The sequence below is a fragment of the Tenrec ecaudatus genome, chromosome 13, assembly GCF_050624435.1.
Source record: "Tenrec ecaudatus isolate mTenEca1 chromosome 13, mTenEca1.hap1, whole genome shotgun sequence".
In the NCBI taxonomy this organism is placed as follows: domain Eukaryota; kingdom Metazoa; phylum Chordata; class Mammalia; order Afrosoricida; family Tenrecidae; genus Tenrec; species Tenrec ecaudatus.
Window position 1 is genome coordinate 35364335 of NC_134542.1, and position 20611 is coordinate 35384945.

At 42.7% G+C, this 20611-nt stretch overlaps 1 protein-coding gene across 2 annotated transcripts in view; it reads right to left on the reverse strand.

Annotated features, from left to right (window-relative positions):
• Positions 1-20611, reverse strand: part of CD28 (CD28 molecule) — a 116820-nt gene that overhangs the window by 9870 nt on the left and 86339 nt on the right. The window lies entirely within an intron of this gene.

Genomic DNA, 20611 nt, shown 5'->3' on the forward strand with positions numbered 1-20611 from the left:
CGGTGGGGTAATGTATTTAAATATTTATTTTAAATTAAAAAACAACATAAATAAAAGGACAACAAGTCATTTAACATTAGTAAACCAGCACAATAAGTGGAAAGTAGGTTCAACAAAAACAATAAGGTATCAACAATGATACCTTAAGAGTGCTATTCCCTGAGCTCAATCAGCAACCAAGCTAAAATGTAGAGTTAAAATCCTTCAAAACTGGATTCCTCATCATCATCTGTATCCCGATGCAGAGCTTCAGCTGGTGTGAGGTCATCATAGACGCTGTCCTCACTGAGATCGCCGTCATCACCATCACTGCTGTCATGTTCATACAAAGCGCAGTCTTCACTGACCCGTGTACAAGCTGAACTCGTTTTTCAGCACATTTTTTGTGCTGAAAAACTCGGCTTATACACAGGTATATACAGTACTCAAAAGTATTTTGTTTGGGTCATGACTGTGTGCGCCTAGAGGTATTAGATGGTTTGTCTAAAGTCACTGAAGTAAACTTCTAAGTCAGCTAGAAAGCAAAAAACAAGACAAACTCACTGCCATGCAGTCAAATCTGATTTTAGAGACCCCAGAGGACCCGGCAGATGGGTTTCTGGGGCTTTGATCATTCCAGGAGCGAGAGCCTCATCGGTGGGTTCCAGTCGTTGACCTTGTGGCTGGCAGCCCAACTACAACCCACGGTTCTACCAGAGCTCCAAAGCACTGGAAACACTCCTGGACTTTCAAATTCCAATAAAACAGACACAGTCTTTAGTGCTGTTTTTGAGAAATGCTACTGTCTATTAAATACCTTAAAAGTGGGGGGGAGGGTTATTTGAAGCTACACCCTACACACCCACTCTGAAAAGTCATTAAAACAAGGCTATATGAAATGAAGTTTAGAATTTGACCAGAATTGTATTGTGAATTCAAGATCTCACATGTTTTGTGTTTGCTATAGACCACATAGACCGAAACCACTGGTAGCTTTTCACTTACCCTGCTCTCGATGCTGGCTACGCAACAGGAATTTTTAAGTACAGGTACCCATGCCCAAGTCCCACTCCCATAAATTCCCATTTAATTGGTCTAAGATGGGAATTAGTGTTGGGTGTGTGTGTGTGTGTGTGTGTGTGTGTGTGTGTGTGTGTGTGGTGTTTACGGGGAGGAGGTAGTTTCCTCCCTTTTATTTTTAATGGCAACTTTATTATGATATAACTCATCCTTCTAAAGGACACCATTCAGTACATTTTTGTATATTCCCAAAATTGTCCATCAACCATCACTATCTACTTCCAGGACCTTTTCATCATTCTGAAAAAAACTCCATACCTGCTTAGCAGCCACTCCTCATGCTTCTCTCCCTCTAACGCAGAGGTTCTCCTGTCTCAGGCTGCGACCCTTTCCTACAGTCCCTCATGCTGGGGTGACCCCAACCATAACATTATTTTCTTGCTACTTCATCACTGTCATTTTGCTACTGTGATGAATCATCATGTAAACATCTGATAGGCAGGATGTACTTTCATAGCTACAAATTGAGCATAATGCAAGCATAGTGATTTGTCACAAAACAAAATGCAATTATATATTGTGAAATATTTATTTCTAATGACAAATAAATGAAGTTTTGTCTGGAAGCATGGTGTAGCATGGGTAACAGTCTTCACGCCGCGTACTAATAGGGGGGTGTATCTGCATGTGGGCAGACCCACCTGGAGACAGACAGAGGAGCGGTGTCTCAGTTCCTAAGACCATCAGAAATAGGTGTTTTCCAATAGTCTTAGGCGACCCCTGTGAAAGGGTCATTCGATCCCCAAAAGGGTCACACCCACAGGTTGAGAACCGCTGCTCTAACAGATGGCAACTACTAATTTACTTTCCAGCTCTATTTTAAAAATTCAAGTATCACTGCCAACCAGCTAATGCCAGCTCCTAGCAACCTGCTGCGGGTTTCTGAGAGCATCACTGTAACTTCTCCAGCAGAGCTGCTGGCGTTTCTGAACTGCCGACCAGGGGGTTCACCGCCCCGCCCATAACCACTACACCACCAGGGCTCCAGCTCCACGGACTGGTCTAATTCCAATGACTGGCCTCTTTCGCTTAGCATATGTTTTCAAGGTTCATCGTGTGGTGGCATGTATCCAAACGTTATCGCTTTTGACAGCCAAATAATATCCCATTGTATGGATCTACTGCCCACGTTTTTCTTTTCCACTTGTCAATTGTTTCCATTTTGCACTATTGTAAGCACTGCTGCTATTATCACGCGGGTAAACGTTCCTGTGTAAGCACATGAGGGTAAGTAAAAAAGTCTGGCTGCGTGCCAGGCTTCTAGGTCACACAACACAACACGTTTAAAGGAGTCTCTGCACTTGGTAGATGGCTACAGACAAGTTCACTCAGTTCCACACTCTGTCTTAGTCTCCTTCGGGGACCTTCAGCAACAACACGTTCAGCCAAAACAGTGACTTCTGAGGGGCTCTGCATGGTCAGCTAAAGTCAGGCAGAGAGGTCAGCTCAGTGGTGATGGCGGCTATTTGAAGGCATCCCACAGGGCTTATGTTATCTTAATGAATTTTCTTAAAGGATCTAAGAAAATCGCAATAACCTATTAGGGAAGAGTTTAAAGGAACTTGGAAATGGCATTGGTCAGAAAAAAAGGCAGGAAAGTTATACCAAGGATTTTTTTCCCCCTAAAATAGTGGACCTGCTGCTCATTCTTCAAGAGTAGCAAGTCCTGTGATGATTTGCTATTTTTATGAAAATATACAGCATCCATCCTATGGCCCTGATCTTGCCCCTGCAGACCTCTTTTTGTTTCCAAAATGCAAGTAACCTTTCAAAGGAGCATGACTTGAGTTCCTCGAGCAGGCCCAGACAGCTGTTTTCACATGGGAAGGGTGACAAAGAGGGAGCTGCCACGTTCTGGAGAGTCTAGACCCCGAGGAAGGCTATGTGGAGAAACAGCGGCTTCACATTTTGATGTCTTTGTTTAAGAAAGGTTTCTACGATCCTCTGGAAATACTCTTACACTTACTCTGTTTCAGATTATCTGGAATAGAAGTGCTCAGTCATATGTGAATTCTTCTTTCAACTTTGGAACTGATCGATTGTTTTGCAGAGCAAAGCAGCCCCGTTTTACATCCCCACTATCAAAGTATGAAGGTTCTGATGTCACTACGACCTAGACAACCTCTGTTGTTGTTCATTTTTTTCTTAATAGGGCCATCCTAGTGGGTAAAAAGGAGTTTTGATTTGCAATCCCTTGATGAATAATGATGCTGAACATCTTTTCAAGGGTTTTAAGTCATTTGTAGATCCTTGCTTAGAGAAATGTTCAGATCATTGGTCCAGATTTGAATTCGTTTATTTGTCCTGTGACTGCTGAATTGTAAGAGTTATTTATATATTTCAGATTCCAATTCCTTTATAAGATATATGATTTACAAATATTTTCTCCTATTCTGTCGCTTATCCTTGATATGACCTTCGGAGTTCCCCTAGTTAAGATTGTAAACCACTCAGACACACTTGTAATCTGAGGACTTACAACTGAAAATGCATGATGTCTAAGGAAGTAGGAGATGGCTGTACCAAGATTGTTTAAGAAAGGTTGCTAGGACACGCATGGCCCAGCTACATCAATGCCCTGTATGCTGCTGCTTTAAGAATTATACATATATATATAATATATATATATATATATATAATTCCAGCAAACCTGTCGCTGATATTCACAGTGAATACTATTGTAAATTTTCCCTGGCAACCAACTCCTACTGTTTGTGTAAATAGCATTCAGCCATGAAAGATCTGTTTCTGTATAAGTGAATAGTTCAGGTACTGTGATGAGGAGTTAGCCTACATCAGCCCAATATCCTTCTCTCGACAGTACCATTGGATGGTGCAAGATATGGGGGTGGGGAATAACGATGATGATAATATTTAATATAATAACCAGGGTTCTTTGGGGATAAGATGGAGAAGGGCGGAAATAAAAGGAAGTGGATACCAAAGAGCGCAAGAAGAAAGAAAATGCTCTGAAAATGATGGTGGCAACAATTGTGCAATCAGGCTTGATCTCATTGAACTATGGATTGTTATAATATCTTCAGAGCTCCCAATAAAATGGGAAAAAATAGTAATCAAAAATAATATGAACTTTATGCCCCAAGTGGATGACTGATAACTCTCTACCATATATTACCAAGGAGGCTTTGACAGGGAGCCAAAGGCAGATCAATAAACATAGATCCAGGAACGAGTCTGGGACTGACACAAATTCCTAGCTCCGACTTAAGAACAGGTCGTTCTTACATCATGGCCCTGCTTGATACTCGCCCTCATGAAGGGACCACAGAAGATATGGGTGCTACAGCAAAGGGTGGAGAAGAAATTAGATGGTGCCTGGCTAGCAGATAAAATAGCATCTGGGGTCTTAAAGGCTTGTTTCCAAACAAGCCGCCAAATGATCTGTCGATGAAATCCACATGGAAGAAGCACACCATCATCGGTGACCAAAGGATTGTAAATCATATACTCCAAAGCCGAAAGAGGGAATAGTATCATAGCCTAAATTGTGAGAATTTGGTTGGCGAAAGGTTATGGATGACAGCGGGCACCCAAGATAAATTTGTGGGATCTATATAGGCAATAAGACTCCAGTGATTTCCCTCTATCTCTAACAGAGGGATGGGAAGAGACTGGTTGCCAAACAGAGGGCAGGAGAGATGACCATAGATGATCAAAATGATAGCCCTGACTTAAACTGTTAAACCTTCTCAGTTGAAACACCCTCTCCCAACAACCCCCACACATGTTAGACCTGATCTGGTTTTCAACATTTTCTGTATTTTTGTTCTGTTTGTTTCTGTTGGTTCATATTGCTTATCTCAGATGTGTTTTGTCATTGGGTGACCCTCTTGAATTTTTGTTTTCTGTTTGTTTGTTCTCCAGTATTTGAAACCTAGGATTGATAACCCTATAGAGACAGCAGTTAGAATAAGGATTCTGTGGGGGTACAGTGTGGGGGTGGGGGGTCAAAGGGAGCTGATGTCAGGAGTTCAAGAAGGAAAATAATGTTTTGAATCTGATTGTGAGAGCAATTGTATAATACTGCTTGATGTGATTGACTATGGAATGATGTGATATCTGGATTAACTCCCCATAAAATGGTTTTGGGGGAAAAAGATTGAACACCACTATGACTTAACAAAAGGATCCCTGCCTGGTGACTCAGTAGTTAAAGCACCCTGCTGTTAACCAGAGTTCTGCATGAGAAATGCCTGGAAATCTGCTCCCATCCACATTACATCTTAGGAAACCCTATGGGGCAATTCTACTCGGTCACATAGGGTCACCATGAGCTGATCTACTGGACAGCACCACAACAGCCTGGCTTAACAAAGGGCTCAGATTTATAGTCTGTATTATAATCATTGGGCTGCTAACTACAAGATCAGGAGTTTGAAACCACCAGCAGCTCCACTGGAGAAAAATGGGGCTTTCTACTCCTGTAAAGCATTACAGTCTCAGAAACTCACAGAGGTAATTCTACCCTGCCTTGTAGGGTCGCTATGAGTCAGCATCAACTTGATGGCAATGAGCTATAATCACCCAGCACACTTTGAAAACCCTTGCTTTCCCGGGTAAATATCCCAAGTACATGTAAATTAAATCAGAATCAAGGAGGGGATGTGTCCAGGCAACAGCATTTTAAAATCAGGTGATTTGAATTTGCAGCTGATTTGAGAATCAGTGGCCTGACAGATGAAATTTCATTTCTTATCCCAAAAGCCTTAGATAGCTCTTCACAGACCGACCCAACATGCTTCTTCTCAAATCAAAATGTTCCTAATGGACCAGGCCATTTACGTCAACACCCTGGGAACACACTGCAAGCATTCCCATCTCCCAAGTGTGCACTGTGTGTTCAACCCACTGTGTGGAGCGCCTGTGTCTCCCTTCTCTGAACTCAACCCAAAGACTGTTGCCATTTGATCAGGTTCGACCTTCTGAACACCTCTTGTTTGGTAAGACTCTGTTTCTTCAGCTTTGGATCCAAGGCCGTTTCCTCTAGGCACCCAGTTTCCAGTATCACAGGGCAAGGACCATGCTAGCCTTCTTTGTATAGTACTGTGCTCAGTAAGATAGCGGGGAGTGAAAGATAGGGATCTGACTGTATAGTTGTTATCAGCTGCTAGATCTGACTACAATCTCATGAAATCTGCATTGAAACCTTGTATCTTAAAAAAACTTTAGTATAATTTCTTATTCATTCAATAAATACTCTCTAAAAGCACTCAAAAGAGAATTAGAGACCAACTGAAAGATTCAACCTGCCCTAATATGCCAAACCAATTTGTTTTTGTTTTTCTTAGACAAAGAGTCATTGAGAAATGACAGCACTCCTCCCTGCCTGCCACCCACCCCACCCCCGCCCACCGCACCCCCACCCCCACCCCCCTGCATTTTTCAGAGACTACAGGTAAGGACAGTCTTCTTGGAAGCCCTTCAGGAACTGTATTTCCTTTGCTTGGGACTGGTGTTGCTTTTTATTGGGCATTCTGATTCGTCCTGATCTACCTTAGAGGGCTAAATAAAGAAAAGGTGAGAGCAGGACTTCTTAGTGGGATAAAAAGGAGTGTGTGGGTGTTGAGACTAAGTGAGGCTCGAGAGAGATGTGGGTGTCTAACAGAGATGTGGGTGTCTAGCTCGGCATGTGACAGCATCCCGAGATGGCACACAGATGAGAAAGTTTGATTTCTCGGAATGAACAGGGGTTCACTTCCTGTCCTTGGGCCGCTCACCATCTGGCAAAGAACAAAGCATCATAAACTGATAGCAATGTGCTTGGAAAATAGTGGCTCAGTAATCTATGCCATTCCCGGGAATGGTGGGAGAAACAGAGAGGGAATTCTGAGATGACTCCTGAGCTGCGTCCCGAAGGGTGATGCAGCCATTGATTTGACAAACTTATACTGAGTAGAAGTTAGTCACACGATAAGTTTCTGTGTTGGAAGTGGAATGAGGTGAGAGAGATTGAGAAAGAGAGAAGGAGAGTGAGCAAATGTGTGTGTGTGTGTGTGTGTGTGTGTCTGCGCGTAAGGATGCGGTAGAAGCTGTGTGAAGGAGAATACAAAGACAGAAAGATGCAATGGGTAGAAGAAAGAGTGAGAAACGAGATGGCAGGAAATGATAATGACCTCAATTTTGCTGGACCATGTGCTGTGACAGACGAAACTGGCAAAGCAAGCCAGATGCAAGTCTTAAGCTTGTCGGTGACATGTACCAAGGGAATGATATTCAGCAGGAACGTGATCTGTGCCTGCTTTCATGGTAGACGCGTGTAGATCACTTTGGCAATAATGTGGAGGATAGATGTGAAGGTCCAAGAGTGACCAGTTAGGATAGAATTGTAGTAACCTGGGTAAGAGGTGATAAGGGGCTGAACTATGTTCTGAAAGAAATGGATAAACTCAAGAAGCAGCTACAGGCTAGAACTGTCAACGCTCAGCATTCACTGTGGGGAGTTGCTGAGAAGGATCAGTAAGAATGGCTGTTGGCCGTCTACTCACACTGATCAGTGAATAAGTTTTCATTTTGTCTCCGTCTTGTCTTCACTTGTTACAGCACTCTAATAGAGACAATTCTGAAACTGGGGTGAAGGTTGGACATCTGAGGCACGAAGAGACCTTCCAACATGCAAATTACCTTGAAGGTTACAGTTGACTGTCACTGAGGCCCATCAAGTGAGTCAGATCCCGCTCATGGCGACCCTATGCACGACCGAGCACAACACCGTCCAGTCCTAAGCGAGCTTCACAATTGCTCTTCTGTCTGATCCCATTGTGGAAACTTGTGTGTCAATCCATCCTGTGAGGGCCTTCCTCGCTTCGATGGCCCCTCTACCAAGCATGATGTCCTTCCCCAGGGACTGGTCTCTCCTGACAACCTGTCCAAAGGACCTGAGGTGAAGCTTCGCCATCCTTGCCTCGAAGACCTGTCCTTCTTCCAAGATAGATGTGTTGACTAATGGAGTTTATTATTTTTCAGAAGGAAGAACCAGTCGTTTTTCTCTCCACCATCTGCTTTTCCTAGATAACTTAGAATATGATAAGCTAACTGAATGAGAGATTGTCTTCTGTCCCCTCAAGGGACCTCCAAAACTTATCATGTTCACTTATCAGCTTTTCCTTGACCCTGTTCTACCTCAGCAGTCCCGATTAATAAACTCCTTAAGTAGCTCTTACACATTCACTATTCTCTTGGTTGATGCCCTACTCAGCAATTGAGCAGGGAGAGAAAGCTAATGTTTGGTGCCTCTTTTTGCTAAGATTTTGTTGAGGAAAAATGTGCACGTTCCTGTTTATATGGTCTTTTCCCAAAAGACAACATCCAACTTACCTCTGATGTTTTCTTTCTTCTCTCTTCCACATCAGCACATTTAATTTAAAAATTAGCTGGACTGATACATGAGAATTATACTTGAAACCTGGGCTTATACATGAGAATTATACTTTTGCTAAATATGTGTGACTCTGTGGTTAATAGCCTCCTAGTTTAGGGTCCAAGCTGAGCTCAAGGTTGACTGAGAAAACTTCCTGTGTTTTCACAATCATATCCTAGTACCTGGTTCTTCTTTGGTTCATGTCAATCATTCAGACAAGCCCTAGTGAAAAAAATCTCATACGACCTCACAGAGCCTTAGAATCTACATCTATTCTGGATAGACATAAAATGGAGGAACTCCACTTTGGGTGGCAAAAAAATTTTTTTAAGATAACCAGTTATCCAAGTAATACTGAATTTGTATGATCATTATGGCTTCCAGTAGAATACCATAGTTTGTATTCCTCTCATTTTATCTTAAACTGGAGCACACATGAAAACACACACTTCTTATCTTTGCTGAAGTGGAGCCATGATTTAGATAAATCAAAGAAGCAGATAACCAGAATATCAAACACCTAACAACACCAACGACATACCAACTCAGATAGCCTTCCTTCTGTTTTCTAGTCACTGCTAGGTAAAAGGAATCCTACTTGGACAGAACTTGACCTCAGCTGACTTACCCTTTCTCTTTCCCTCACCCACTTCTCAGACTGCTCAAACCAGGTCTAGCGGGGTCAGATCTGGTAGGGTGAAAGAGGAAGACGGTCAATCATTGATTGTATTTTCCTGAAGTATCAAAAAAATTGGCTAGAGTGGCATTTCTGTACTGAATTGATTAGTTGTTTTGATGATAAATTTTCTGCTTTGGTTTGCAAAACCTTTTCTCGACGCTAAAGCAGAATAGGTGCGGAGACAGGAAGCAGTAACCTCAAACTTCTTTCCCTCACAACTCCTGCTTGACAACATGCAACACGAAGAGTCACATGGGAAGTGAGAAGGTACTTATCTGCTGCTCATTAGTGAGACAACGAGAGCTAAAAGATGTCCCATGGATAATCTTCGAATCTTGCCAAACAGTTGACTTCTGGAAAATTAGAAGTTGCTTGTGCTTCCATAAGAATAAGAGGGGCCTAGGTTGATTGCCAAAAAAAAAAAAAAAATCTTTCCCTCCTCACCAATTGTAAACGACTCAGTTGCTATATTTAGTAATTAGGTCAGCCCTCTGCACAGGTGGAACAGTCATCCTTCTCTAAGACTGGACCCAGCCATGCTTGAATTGCACTGTAGTGTAGGAGACCCACTGATTTAAATGTGGAAGTATGGTCTACATTCATAGAGCTACAAGATGCTTTGTCTAAATTAACCTGTGAAGTCAGTTGACAGCAGTCATTTTTATCCCCATTTTACGGATCAGAAAGCTGAAGTCAAGTGACTTGCCAAGGGTAGCAGGCAAGCAAGTGACCTTGGGACTTGAACTCATACCTCGTGAGTTCTGATCTATTGTTCTTTTCCTCTTGCCAGGTTGCATCAAAATATCCATGTGATTCAATGATTGATCCTAGATACTCTCCAAATTGTAGTTGATAAAGAAAACAGCACTGAGTATCTGGAGTAAGAGTTAAGCAGAAAACACTGTTGTGTAAAGGGGTCAATGTGTGGGAAGAGGAGCAGAATATGAACATTTTTATTTCCTCTCTCATTTTACGGGAGCTCTGACCTGAAAAAGGTGCTCCTCTGGAAGAAAACTTAGAGATGATTTTTAAGCCAATCTCTTGTTTTATAGAAATGTATCTCTATGTGTCCTAGGAAGAATGCTTTAAATCATGAATACACAGAAAAACAACTTTGTGCATTCAGCAAGACTGAATTGATGTCATGGTCATGATTTTACAAAATATGTTTCCAAACATTTCTGCATTTAATATGCACAGATAAAAAGTTATGTTTACAATTTCAGAGACTTCCTTGTAGACATGATTCCTGGGTCAGACCCACAGAAAGTATGACCAGGTGAAGTGCCTCTTAGATACTATTTCACTTCAACAGTTACTGGGCCATCACAGGTTTTTCCATTCAAATTGCCCATGTGCACCAGAGGGATGGAATATGGGCAGTCTAAACCTTCATGGGCAAACTCTTTACTTCAGGGCTTCTTCGGCATACATTTGTCTATCATTTTAAAATTGGCAATATACCATATTTCCTTCTCCATATCCTAGCACTCCACCCTTGAGAAATAAACTTGCATGAAGAGATTGGCCAACCAGAATAGAGTAAGAAGCATTCAAAACTAGGTAAACTATTCCTAGAAACGTTAAGCAAGATACAGTGTGCTTTTCATTGCCAGTGTGGTTTTCCTTCAGGGCTTCTAAAGAACTTGACTAGGTTCACCGAAGCAAGACATGGCGTTTCTTTTGCAGCTTAAAAACCAGCTTGTACTATCCTACCCACCTTGTTTCCTCTTTGTAAATTCTGACCGAACAGAATTTAACAGGTGAGGTAGGAACCAAAGAAAATGACTCTTTTCCCTTTTCAACAACGTGCCCTGGGATATTTGTGAACACGCTGTGAAAGGGACGCTGATGGCGCCGGCACGGAAGCACATCCTCCCAAAGCAAACTCGCTGCCCTCGAGTCAGTGCCGACTCACGGGGACTCTATGGGTCAGGGTAGAAGTCCCCTGTGGGGTTCCAAGACTGGACTCTTTCCGGGTGTGGAAAGCCCTGTCTTTCTCCCATGAGCTGCCGACCGCGTGGTATTGCAGCCCAAATGCTGACCATTCAGCCACCAGACCACCCGGGACCACAGAGCTGGTTACATTTCCTGTTCAGGTTTAGGATGCTCTCCAAGATGGAATCACCTGCTCTGTTTGCTCCTTAGCAGGTTCTTTGAGGGATGAACTGCACCCCCTGGTCAATGAGTCTTTGCTTAGCAACCTGTCAAACTTCTTTCTGAAAGGAAAGGGGGTCTCAACAGCCTGTGGCTCTGGTCATTAGTTGCGGGCTTAACCTTCTTCAGGTTCTAGAAAGAGATACATTGCCAGGCTACCACATCTCTGGCCTCCCCCTTTGAGGCTGAGCCAATAGGAGGAGAAAGAAAGGCCGCAGACTCTAAACATTATGAAAATGAAAACCAAAAAGTACTTAATTACAGTTTCCATGTAATTTTGTGGACATGTTAGCTACTTGTTTATTGGCTGCCATCATGAAACATTCTTCATTTTCACAAGGAATAGAAATTTAAGGAAAACATCTTTAAAAAAAACAACAAAGAGTGCTCTGAATAAGCCTGGTACCCACCCACTCATCTACTCTCTCCCTCGGGGCTCCCATGGAACACAGGTGACACATTCAAACCTGGACAACAGAGGAGCGCGTCTTGATAAAAGGACTGCTGTCAAGGTGGGGGACAGCAGAGCCACAAGGAGGTCCTGTAGCGACCAGCAGTGGAGCTGTTACTACCCTCGTCTGAAAAAGCGAGGTGGACAGAGGGAGTCCTGGAACCAGCAGGAAAGGGAGTTGTGGAAAGAGGGCCATTAGGACAGAGCAATGACTTTTGTGGACACGCCCAGTAACCAGTCTGTATATAAAGGGGCTACCATGATGTTTCCATGAACTCTTTGAAGCCTCCATATATATCACTGCTACCAATGAGCTCAAGCACCTAAACTCCTATCAATAGAAAATAGAATTTTTAACCTTGAACATGCTCAGCTGCTAACCGAAAGATTGCAAAATCCACATACATCCAAAGGTACCTCAGACAAAGTGGCTGGTGATCTTTCTCCCCAAACACGAGCCATTGACAATCCCACGGGGCAAAAGCCTATTCTGACATCCATGGGGTCTCTGAGTCAGGGTCAACTCAATGGCAGCTGACGCTGGGAGGAATAACTTAGTTCAGCAAGAAGAAATGATTACAGGTGGCAAGAGACTTAGATCACTTAAGAGATGTACTAACCAACTTGTTGGCTGGGACTAGTCTGTAGTCTACCTCTAACCCTAATCTGTGTTCTTATGCATGTAGACACGATTGTATAGAGGTTACTCTTTCTGCCCTTTAAATTTCCTTGTGCTACATGCAATGATCAGAAAGTAATTCAGAGAGATCAAATTGTTCAGTAGGAAAAAAAAAAGTTCCATTTAAGTGAGTAAACCTAAAGAGAAAAATTAGCCAAAAAGATGAGTAAGCTACCTCAGGATGTTTGTAGATTCAGTGCATTCCAGATCAAAATTCAAACCATTTTCTTTATAGAAATCGAAAAACCAATCCTCAACTTATATGGAAAAGGCAGTTACCTGTTGAAGCAACACTGAAAGAGAAGAACAAAGTAAGAGGACTCACAATTCCAGGTCTAAAACATACTCTACAGCTACAGTACTTAAAACAGCTTGGTATATTGGTACAACAGAAGACACACAGACCAATGGAATAAGGTAGAGAGTCCAGAAATAAGCCCACATATCTTTGATCAACTCATCCTAGACAAGCATGCTAAGTCCATTAGGTGAGAAATTAAGAGTCTCTTTAATAGATGGTTCTGGGAAAATTGGATTTCCACATGCAGAAAAATTAAACAGGATTCATGCCTCACACAATTCATGAAAACCAATTCAGAACAGATTAAAGAGACAATTGTGCAAACTAGAACCATAAAATTCTCAAAATAAGCATGGGTGATAATGGGCTGTCTAAACACGAAGGGACTTCAAAAAGTTCATGGGAAAAATGGAAGTAAAAGATAATGGAATTTTTTCATGAACATTTTGAAGCCCCCCTCATCACAAAAGCAAAAGTCAGAATAAATAAATAGGGCCATATAAAAATTAAAACTTGTTGACTTTACAAAGAAGTTTTAAAAGAAAGCTACCAACCAGAAGAATATCTTCTGTAAACATACATCTAATAATAGTCAAATAACCAAAATATATTAAAAGTTCAAAACCTTCACAATAAAATACAAATAATTCAATCATAAAATGATGATGTTGACAGACATTTCACCAAAGAGGACATTGCAATAGGCACCAAACATGAAAATTGGCATCATTAGCTGCCAAAGAGTTGCAAATCAAAACTACGATGGAATACAATTACACTCACATTAAACCAAAATCCAAAACCACTGCCACAGAGTCAATTCCAACTCTTAGGGACCCCAGATAGGGTTTCTGAGGCTATACATCTTTACAGGAGCAGACAGCTTCTTCTAGACCAAAGACTTGGAGGTTAGCAGCCTAAGCCCTAACCCATGGCACTACCAAGGCTCCTATACATCTACATGGATGCCAGATGTAAAATAACAGATCTTGATGAGGACGTGAAGAAGCTGGAAACCTTATGCATTGTTGACAGTATTGAAAAATGGTACAGCCATTGTGGAAACAGTATGGAAGCTCCTCAAAACACTACAGACAGAACTACCATGTTGATGGTGGTTGTTGTTGTTGTTGGGTGCCATTGAGTCTTTTCAACTCATGACAACACTATCTGCAACAGAATGGAAAACTGCCCCATCCTGCATCATCCTCCCATTGTTCTGTTTGAGCTCATTGTTGTAGCCACTGTGTCCTCCCATCTTGTTGAAGGCCTTCATTTTTGCTGCATGCATGTTGCCCTCGCCTTTACCAAGCATGATGTCCTTCTCCAGGAACTGGTCAATCCTAAGTGTATATCCAAATAACTTGAAAACAGAAACTCAAAAAGAGACCTGTATACCAATGTTCATCGCAACACCGCTCACAATAGCTAAAAGTCCATCCACAGGGGAAGCAATAAGCAAACTGTGGTGCATCCATATACTGAAATTCTATTCAACCCATAGAAGAAATGAAGTTTGAACCAGGCTAAGGTATGGATGGAGACTGGAGAAGTTGTACTGAGTGGAATAAACACCCCCCCCAAAAAAAGATAAATACATTATCACCCCACTTGTATAAAAATATAAGAAAAGACACATGTGTAGAGGCCAAAGTATTAGTGGTTACCAGGGGCAAGAGGCAAGGGGAAAGGATGATTAATAGTGATGGGAAAATCACTCTGATTGAGGGTCTGGGTGCCTTGCCAATTATTAAAATTCCTGCCAATAGTTGAATACCTGAAAAAGGCTGACTTGGCAAAGGTTCTTGATAGTTATGGCTTTTTGGGGTGGGGGAAGAAGAAAATGAGTAGCTGCCGAGGCTGTTTATATGCAACCCAACAGTTCTTGGAGTTTGCTGACTTGGACTAGAGACTCAGAGGCGTGGTTTCAAGGGACATCCCAGTCAATTGGTCTAATAATGTGAATGGTGCTCATATTCTGCCTTCTACTTCTTGGGGTTGTGCCTGGGGTCTACTGAGCTAGCAGCAGCATCAGGCACCACAAGAATTGGTCTGTAATCACCTCGTGCTGCAGAGGAAGAACAGGAGGCAGGAGTAGGAAGAGTAGGCAGGAGTAGCCAATAGCCTCCACAAGACCAGAAAAAAACTAGATGGTGCTTGACTACTATTACTGAACATCTTGATCAAAGGATCCCTAGAAGAATCCTAATCAAAAGGGGGGAAATGCAGAACAGAATTTCACATTCTTATGGGCTGTACCTTTTGGAGCCAGGGAGGTAGATAAACTCCTAAAGTGATCGCCCTGAGATAATCTTTAAACCTTAAACCAAAACAAAGTAGTGATTCATCTTAACCTGGTTTTAAACTGTTCTGCCTATGCCTTGTTTTATTTGGTTTGGTTTGTTTTTTGTCAGAACTTTCTGTATGTGATCAAACTGATAAGGGCAACACCTGGCAGTCATTCGCGTTAATGAGGAAAAGAACAGCTCCGAAATAAGAGAAGGAGAAGGTTTCACAACTCAACGAATGCCATCAGTGTCCCCAGGCTTTCCACGCTGCTGTGGTTGTTAGGTGCTGTCCAACCGAAGGAAGACTGTCTGATCCTGCGCCATCCTCACCACTGCTGTCACACGTGAGCCCGTGGTCGCAGCCGCTGTGTCAACCTGTCTCTTTGATGCTCTTTCTCTTTCTCACTGCCCTTAATTTCACGTTGCCAAGCACAGTGTCCTTTTCGTGGGACTGGTCTCTGATGATAACACATCCAAAGTGTATGAGACAAAATCTCGCCATCCTTACTCCTAAGGAGCATTCTGGATGCCCTCCTTTGCAGACAGATGGATTTGCTCTTCTGGAAGCACACAGTAATTTCCATATTCTTTAGCATCGTTCATAATTCAAGCACATCATAATTCATTCGCCATAATCCAAATGCATCACTTTCTCTCCCATCCTCCTTATTCATTGTCCAGCTTTTCTACGCGCCTGTTGAAAATGCCGTGGCTCGGCTCAGGTGCGTGTTAGCCCTCAAAGTGACATCGCTGTGCTCAAACACAACCGAAGAGGTCTTGTGACGCGGATGTTCCCGGTACACATGGCATTTCACTGCGGGCTGCTGCCTCCAGAAGCACTGATTGTGGATTGATACCTGTTTTGCTGTATCTATTCTCAGGAATAAAATAAAAACTTTAAGGAAAAACTACCAGATCTTTGATATTCTGACTCTGCCACAACAAACTCATTCAGCAAATAAAATCTAGGATCTAACTTACTATTTTCTTTGGAAGTTGGGAAGCATACAAGAAATCATCTCCCTGGAAGACATCCTACCCATGTACACAATTCATTTGCCTGGGTTAGGATTTCTTCCATCATGCATGAACCTTACAAAGAGTCATCAGAATTCACATGAAAACATGTGTTTTTTCTAAGAGGGATAATTCTGGAAGGTTTTGTGCCCTCAAGTTCATGATGCCCCCATGTGTAGAGCAGCTTCATAAGGTTTTCAAGTCTATGGCCTTTGGGAAGCAGTTCACCAGACCTTTCTTCTGAGGTGCCTCTGAACTGCCAATTTTTCAGTTAGTAATCAGGCACTGAACTGTTTTCAGTATCCAGGGACTCCATTAGACAGGCAGGAATAAAGAAAACAGCCACAGTTTAAAGGTAGAAGCAAGTGGGCGCAAGGTTTATTGAAGACTAACAGAACTTTCCAATAACATAGGAGAAAATGGCTCATAGAAGTTCTTCACATTTTTTCATTTGCTCTAGTTTTTACTATACTCTGCTTTCTGCTTCTGGAAGGTTAGCACAGCCATGCTGTGTGGTAGACTGACAGCAAGGGTAGAGCTGAGGCAGAAACCAAGCAGGACAGTGTTTCAATTATGTCCTGGTGAGCCAGTAAGTCTTGAGCCACGGACGTAGTAGAAAGGACGGCCAAGACCTTGGTGCGCATTGTGCAAACAGTGAAAGGGGACCACAAATGACATGAAGCTCATGGACGGAAGGAGAGAGTGGGGCTACCTATCATTGACAAAATTTTCTAAAAGCTGGAGAAGGAATTCATTTGAAGGAAAGCTCCTGAGCTTTAGGTAGACTGTGTTTGAGAGGCAGGTGAGAAATGGGAGCCAAGAACTTGAGGAAGCTAGCTGGGGGTTGAGCCACGTACGTGAGGAAGGCCTCTGCATGGGCCTGGCAGGCTTACTGACATTGACAAGATCACTAGCTGCCCTACCACGCCGAGCCGCTGCCAGCAGCACTGGGTGGGAGAATTTCAGGCCTGAACCTGGGCGCAGGAGGATGCAGGGGCTACCATTCAAAGATCTTTAAGTTTCCTCCCCTCCCTCCAAATCCTAGGAGACCAACGCAAAAGACAGCATGGCAGCGCGTGTCGACTTGTGGGAAGTGGTCCCCATATCAAAAGCCACAAAATCACTCTCAAAAACCAAGTTTTATCAACCTAGAAGTCTGCCAAAAGACCAACAAGCTCATCAGAGCTTCCTGGCTTTCTGCATAAATATTATGATGGGGATTCTGAAAGCAGACCAAACGAAATCCTGCAGTAATATATTGTTTTCCACACGTATATATTCATCTAGAAGCTCTATTTGAGAACCATATTTTCGCCCTGAGCTACCTCATTCTGAGCCCATAATCAAATAATTCTGTAAAGAAGCCAAGAGTGTTCTAATGCACAGGGTTCCACAGGAAAACAAAAACCTTCCAAGGGTTTCCAAGACTGTCATGTTCAAGCTGCTAGAAACTAGTTGGACCGGAGCATTTTTAAACCTCAAGTGGACTAGAGATGTGCTCTAGTCCAATCTGCTCATATAACAGATTAGAAAACTAAGACCAATTAAAATTCCCAATCACATCCCCCGCCCTGGAGAAATCAGTGGCTTCAGCTTTTGAGTAGGAAAACAGAGAGGGCAAAAGAATAGCAGAGTTGGCCTCCCCAAAGCCAAGGCCAAACAGTTACATCCTTGTTCTGAAAAAACAAAGGAAGATCCTGAGATGAATTCTCCTGTCTGGAAACTGGAGCCCAGCCCATCATGCTAGGCAGGGGAGACCTGAAACGTTTGCCCCTTTGCCTCAGCCATGAACTGAGGCTCAGGCCAGCTGTACAGTTTAAAGACCCAGCCCAGACGAAGAGTACACTGGGCTAAGTCTTCAAAGTGAAGACATGGATTATCTCTTTGACCCTTATAGATAGGGGCTTAACTCTAGCACCTGAGATAACTTTTTAAGTGTGTTTTCCTAAATCATTTTCTAACCTAAGACTTCACTCATCTACCTGAACTTCATCTCTTTCTCCCCATTCTTCTTGGCGATTGGTCCTCTTTTGAATCTCCCCATCTGCTGTGCCCACCTTTCTCAGCTCATCTCCTGGAGAAACCAGACTCCTTCTTTCCTTCTCCAGCTTCTCCTTTCCTGACTGATTGCCTATGTCCTCTCCAGCTTTGTAACCTCTCTCTCTCTCTCTCTCATATGTGCACATGCGTGCATGCATGTGGACACACACCTAGCATTTCTATTCTTTGGCTCTTTGCACATGCCACACATAATTAAGCTCTTCCGTTTGCAAACATTGTTGACAAGCTGTGTATGCTCTGGTGGCGTAACAGGAGCCTTTGCGGTCTAGTAATTACGAGTTGGGCTGCTAACCACAAGGTAACCAGCTCAAAACCACCAGCCACTGCCTGGGAGAAAGATAAGGCTTTCTACTCCCATAAAGAGTTACCCTCCCAGATCCCCCCAGAGACAATTCTACCCTGTTCTGTAGGGTCTCTGAGTTGGCACTGATTCGGTGGCAGTGAGTTTGAGTTTTGTTTGTTTGTTTTTATATTGTTTTATTATGTACAAAAGGAGCCCTAGTGGCTCAGTGGGCTCTGCACTGGGTTGCTATCAGTAATGTCAGCAAACCACCAACCACAAATAAAAAACGAACAACAAAAACCACCAGCCCCTCCTCGGGAGCAAAATGAGACCTTCTACGCCAGAAACAAAGTTAGTCTTCTAAATAGGCAAGGGCAGTCCTGCCCTGTCCTACAGGGTCACTGTGAGTCACAATTGACTGGATAGCAGTGAGTGTTTGGTTTACTACGTACAAAGTACAACGATATAAGCTTTACAAGATGTAAGATCCGAGTAGTCCACTTTATTTTCTCTGTTCTCTCATGGCGAGGTATGCATTTCCCTCTCCACTTTCTCTTAACCTTTGAAGTCCTACCTTCCTACTTCATTCTACCAATACTTAAAAGATCCTACTGACTCTTGTTAGATAAATCCAAAGACCTTTTAGCCTTTATTCACCTCTCCTTCCCTTTTACATTTAATACTGTTGACCACTGTCTGAAACTCATTCCTCCCTTAATTTGAGCAGCACTCTGATTAGGCTCAACCCCTTCTCAGCATCCAGCCCGTCCAGCCACATTGTCTGTCCCCTTTGCCAGCTCATCATCCTTTCCAACTGACCCCTAATCAACTTTCAGATTCAACACAACTCTCTATTTTTTCAGTAGTTATTCCCTCTTCTGTCTGGTAACCATTCATTTCCATAGTTTCAGCTTCATCTTAAAGACGATCATTCCTAAATATTTTCTCCTGACACAGTCCCCATGTGTCGTGACATCTCAAGCCATCACTTTAAGCCTAATGTGTCTAAAACTAAACCCAGTTGCTTAATAAAGCTCCAGTAAGATCTTGATTGCCATTGATGATACCACCAATCTCCATTAAGCTGAAGACCCTAAAATCATTCTGCAGTCCTCCTTTTCTCCCATCCTCGGCCCAAACTTGGGCACTCAGCCCTAGCATTTCTGCTTTCAAAATCTATCCTATACGAGTCATTTCTTTCTATTTCCACACTTGCCACCCAAGTCCGAGCCTCTTACAATTCCTGAAGTAGCCAAGGGCTATTTATCATGTGGCCTCCTTGCTTTGAGTCTCTTTACCTTAGATCATCATGCTCTTTGCTCCCCAAAACTTTTAGTTGTCTCACGATGCCTTAAAAAGTAAGTGTGAACTTCAGGTATCAGTATTCAAGCCCTTGTGTAACTTCATTCTACCCTATCTCACCAGCCCTCCACACACTCAGAAGACTCTTCCTGTTCTAAGAACATGTCACAATCTTCCTGGTTTCATGAGAAAACCTGGTCCCTAGAACATGAACCCTGGGGCAGGCACATTTGGATTTACACACTGACTAACTGTGTGACCATGGCACGTGCTGTACTGGTGCTGTGCCTCAACTTCCTCATCTATACAATAGGAACAATCATAGTACCTACTTCATAGGACTTGAGGGGAAATCAAACTATTTTAAAGGGGGGATGAGATAGAACCGCGAGGCACATTGTGTTACCTATAAATTATTATTAACATCAACATCCATTTGAATCCTATTTTTAAAATCCACTTCAATTCCGAACTTTCCATAAAAATGTACCATTCATCTTTTTAGAGTATTTGTGCAGCTTCATTTTGTCTCTAACTCATCTATGTCCTCCTGTAATAAATATTTACTGATACAATGTTACCAGGACTGCATGGGGCACTCATGTTGAATGCCCCAAGGATGAAGAAGAAATAATCCTTCCTCAAGGAGTCCACAGTCTAGTAGAAAGAAATTAAATGTGCCAACACAAAATGGCAGCATTATAGTGGGCATTAACATAGAAAAGAGGCACAAAGTCTTCTGGGAACCACCAAGAAAAAGTCCCTCACTTTACCAGTTAGGATCTAAGAGAAGGCGCCTTCAGAGGGGAAAAGGATGGGACATTCCAGATCATGAGAAACACGATGTGCATTAAGGGGTCAAATAGCATGGTGAAATAAGGAGCTGCAAGCATCATCAATGATCTGTTTCCAGATGTTAGGCTCTGTTTTATTTAGTCTTCTCAACTAGACTATAA